The sequence below is a fragment of the Gopherus flavomarginatus genome, chromosome 15, assembly GCF_025201925.1.
Source record: "Gopherus flavomarginatus isolate rGopFla2 chromosome 15, rGopFla2.mat.asm, whole genome shotgun sequence".
NCBI lineage: Eukaryota > Metazoa > Chordata > Testudines > Testudinidae > Gopherus > Gopherus flavomarginatus.
In genome coordinates, this window is record NC_066631.1 from 244,137 (window position 1) to 248,742 (window position 4,606).

Here is a 4,606-nt window from a genome sequence, read left to right on the forward strand (position 1 = left end):
GCCCTGGCACTCCTTTCTTCAAGCGCCATGTGGGCCAGAAGAAACGTGTGGTAGAAAGCACAAGGGCCAAGCTTGTGAACATCAGGTGCAGCAGCAAGAATCCCAACTATCAGGGTAGCAAGTTCTAGAGCCCTATCCCATTGTGGCCATCCCTGCCAAAGACCTGGCTCTCGGAGGTGTGAGTCACCCAGCAGGAGGGGAAAGATTCACTCTTACACAGCTGGAGACAGGGGAGTTGAGCTCTGGGGCATTACCACAAGCATGGGTGGGTGGCAAGTTTGTAGAAATTTTGGTAGTGCCCAGAACCCGCCCCCAAACTCCACCCCCACCTGCCTAAGGCTCTGGGAGAGGGTTTGGGGGGGATTAGGGTGCAGGATTCAGGCTTTAGGATGGAGTTTGGGTGCTGGGTGCAGGCTCCAGCAGGGTTGTAGGAAGGGGTGAGAGGTGCAGGCTCTAGGGGTGGGAAGGGGTGCACCCTCTGGGAGGGAGCGTAGGGCTGAGGATAAGGATTCATGATGCAGGAGGGGGCTCAGGACTGGGGCAGAGTATCAGGGTTCAGAGGGAGCTCAGGGTTGGGGGTGTTGGAGAGGCTGAGGGCAGCCTGCACTAGGACTCTGGGGCTGCAGTTCTGCCCAGAATCGCTCTACTCCAGCAGCAGGAGACAGGCACATGCTGCTTTTTGTCAGGCAGGGATGCACCACAGCAGAGGGGAGGGGTGCCAGGCAGGGGCCAGGGGAAGAGACCCAACTCCAAATATTGCTGGAGCAGGGCCCCCAGCCCTGAATGTTCCTGGAGCACGAGCACCACAAATGTATATAACCTGCCGCCTATGACCACAAGCCAACACAAGGTCCCACTGAGATTTGAACTCAGATTACAGGATTCAGAGTCCTGAGTGCTGCCCATTACACCATGGGAGCAGCTTGTGCTGCCTTCTCTGCACATCGGTGACCCTCATGGGGCTGCTTGTGTAAGGGGGCTCTTGGCCCTTTACTAAAACTTAGTGTGTGTGTGTGGGGGGGGTTGGTTGGCTACTTCCCAGCACCAATAGAAGGGGGAAGGATCAATGGGAAATCAGGACCCTGAGACTGACAGTCCCCAGGGACAATGGGGAGAGGCCAAAGCTCCAAGTTAGCTGCACTGACAGGCCAGGCAGTGTAATGAGGGAGTCACCAAGCCAGGGGGTCCCATCCTCCATGTGAGCTGGAACTGCCTGGGTGAGAGTGGGGCAGAGCTAAGGAGAGAGCAGGAGCCCGAGAAGAGCCGGGGAGCAGAGCTGCGCAGGTGTAGTGCCAGAAACTGCTGCATGTAGGAATTTGCAACCTGTAGCAGTTACTGATACCTGAGGTTGTTCTTATTTGCTGACTTGTCCTAATTGGCTAAAACTTGACAGTGATTTCTCTAGCAAAGGCCAGTCCCTGGCCCCTTGGTCCAGACATCGTCCTTCATATCAGGCTAGGGTGACCAGATGTCAAAGATGAAATATTGGGATGTGGGGGGCGGAGCAAAAAAAAAAAAGCCAGAGGGCCCCCCTGCCGCCAAGTGGAAGTGGCACAACCACATCTCCAACCAATTCTTGGCTCCAGCCTCTGCTGCACCCCCAGCTCCCGCATCCTCTCACTCCTGGGCCCAGCCTGGGCTCCAAGCTCTGCAGCCGAGCCATGATCCGGTCCCCTCCTGCAGCTCCCGGGCAAGGGGTGAACCAGCCACCTCCTGGCAGGAGCGTGTCCGCCCCACTTGTGTCTCTGCCCCCCGCCCACCTGGGCCCTGCCTGCTCCGTGCTGCCCCCACCCCAATGCGCTGCCCGCAGGCTGCAGGGCTGGAGCAGCTTCTGCGATGCGCTCCTGGCCATGGCCATGGCTAGTGTGCAGACCTGCGGGGGAGGGGTGCAGCCTTCCCTCTCCAGGTCTGCAAGGGGAATGAAAAGCGGCCGTTCCTGCGGGAGTAAGGCGCTGCCATACCTCCCTAGCTCTACGAGAGGACTGGGCAGCAGCAGTATTAGCAGGGGAAGGGCGCCTCATTGTTTCCCCGGCTCTGCGAGGGGACTGGAGAGCGGCCGTTCCTGGGCGCGTGGGGTGCTAGGTTTCTTCCTAGCTCTGCGACGGGAGTGGGGAGCGGCCGTTACTGTGGCGGCGGGGCCCTTCCTGCGGGATTCGGGCGCTGCCTTCTCTCCCTAGCTCTGTGAGACCACTGGGGAGCAGCCCTTCCTGCGGGATTAGGGCGCTGTCTTCTCTCCCTAGCTCTGCGAGACCACTGGGGAGCGACCCTTCCTGCGGAATTAGGGCACTGCTTCCTCTCCCTAGCTCTGCGAGACCACTGAGGAGCGGCCGTTCCTGCGGGATTAGGGCACTGCCTTCTCTCCCTAGCTCTGCAAGACCACTGGGGAGTGGACCTTCCTCCAGGATTAGGGCGCTGCCTCCTCTCCCTAGCTCTGCGAGACCACTGGGGAGCGGCCCTTCCTGCGGGGGCGGGGAGCTGGCTTCCCTCCCCAGCTCTGCCAGGGGCATAGGGAGGATCCCTTTCTACGGGATTAGGACGCTGCCTTCTCTCCCTGCCTCTGCAAGACCATTCGGGAGCGGCCCTTTCTGAGGGGGCGGGGCGGTGGCTTCCCTCCCCAGCTCTGTCAGGGGCATGCGGAGCAGCCCTTCCTGCGGGATTAGGATGCTTCCTTCTCTACTTAGCTCTGCGAGACCACTGGGGAGCAGACCTTCCTGCAGGATTAGGGTGCTGCCTTCTCTCCCTAGCTCTGCCGAGACCACTGGGGACCAGCCCTTCCTCTGGGATTAGGGTGCTCCCTCCTCTCCCTAGCTCTGCGAGACCACTGGGGAGCAGCCCTTCCTGCGGGATTAGGGCGCTGCCTTCTCTCCCTAACTCTGCAAGAACACTGGGGAACGGCCCTTCCTGCGGGATTAGGACGCTGTCTCCTCTCCCTAGCTCTATGACACCACTGGGGAGCGGCCCTTCCTGCTTGAATAGGGCGCTGCCTCCTCTCCCTAGCTCTGCGAGATCACTGGGGAGCAGCCCTTCCTGCGAGATTAGGGCGCTGCCTTCTCTCCCTAGCTCTGCGAGACCACTGGGGAGCGGCCCTTCCTGCAGGGGCGGGGTGCTGGCTTCCCTTCCCAGCTATGCCAGGGGCCTGGGGAGCAGCCCTTTTTGCGGGATTATGACGCTGCTTTCTCTCCATAGCTCTGCGAGACCACTGGGGAGCGGCCTTTCCTGCGGGATTAGGGTGCCACCTTCACTCCCTAGCTCTGCGAGACCACTGGGGAGCAGCCCTTCCTGCGGGGGCGGGGCGCTGCCTTCTCTCCCTAGCTCTGCGAGACTACTGGGGAGCGGCCCTTCCTGCGGGATTAGGGCGCTGCCTTCTCTCCCTAGCTCTGCGAGACCACTGGGGAGTGGCCCTTCCTGCGGGGCGGGGCGCTGACTTCCGTCCCCAGCTCTGCCAGGGGCCTGAGGAGCAGCCCTTCTTGCGGGATTAGGGCGCTGACTTCTCTCCCTAGCTCTGCGAGACCACTGAGGAGCAGCCCTTCCTGTGGGATTAGGGTGTTGCCGTCTCTCCCTAGGTCTGCGAGACCACTGGGGAACGGCCCTTCCTGCGGGACTAGAGAGCTGCCTGCTCTCCCTAGCTCTGCGAGACCACTGGGGAGCAACCCTTCCTGCGGGATTAGGGCGCTGCCTTCTCTCCCTAGCTCTGCGAGACCACTGAGGAGCAGCCCTTCCTGTGGGATTAGGGTGTTGCCGTCTCTCCCTAGGTCTGCAAGACCACTGGGGAACGGCCCTTCCTGCGGGACTAGAGAGCTGCCTTCTCTCCCTAGCTCTGCAAGACCACTAGGGAGCGGCCCTTCCTGCGGGATTAGGGCACTACCTCCTCTCCCTAGCTCTGCGAGACCACTGGGGAGCGGCCGTTCCTGCGGGGGCGGGGAGCTGGATTCCCTCCCCAGCTCTGCCAGGGTCATGGGGAGCAGCCCTTCCTGCGGGATTCGGACGCTTCCTTTTCTCCATAGCTCTGCGAGACCACTGGGGAGCAGACCTTTCTGCGGGATAAGGGCGCTGCCTTCTCTCCCTAGCTCTGCGAAACCACTGGGGAGCAGCCCTTCCTGTGGGATTAGGGCACTGCCTTCTCTCCCTAGCTCTGCGAGACCACTGGGGAGTGGACCTTCCTGCGGGGGCGGGGAGCTGGCTTCCCTCCCCAGCTCTGCCAGGGGCATAGGGAGCATCCCTTTCTACGGGATTAGGACGCTGCCTTCTTTCCCTGCCTCTGCAAGACCATTGGGGAGCGGCCCTTCCTGCGGGGGCGGGGCGGTGGCTTCCCTCCCCAGCTCTGCCAGGGGCATGCGGAGCAGCCCTTCCTGCGGGATTAGGACGCTTCCTTCTCTCATTAGCTCTGCGAGACCACTGGGGAGCAGACCTTCCTGCGGAATTAGGGAGCTGCCTTCTCTCCCTGGTTCTGCGGAGAACACTGGGGAGCAGCCCTTCCTCTGGGATTAGGGCGCTGCCTCCTCTCCCTAGCTCTGCGAGACCACTGGGGATTGGCCCTCCCTGCATTTTTAGGGCGCTGTCTTCTCTCCCTACCTCTGCGAGAACACCGGGGAGCGACCGTTCCTGC

General features: G+C 61.6%; 1 non-coding gene across 1 annotated transcript; it reads right to left on the minus strand.

Moving 5' to 3' along the window:
* Positions 1 to 848: 848 nt before the first annotated feature.
* Positions 849 to 920, minus strand: TRNAQ-CUG (transfer RNA glutamine (anticodon CUG)). Its single transcript has one exon. It is a non-coding gene; the product is annotated as a tRNA-Gln (tRNA).
* Positions 921 to 4,606: the final 3,686 nt, after the last annotated feature.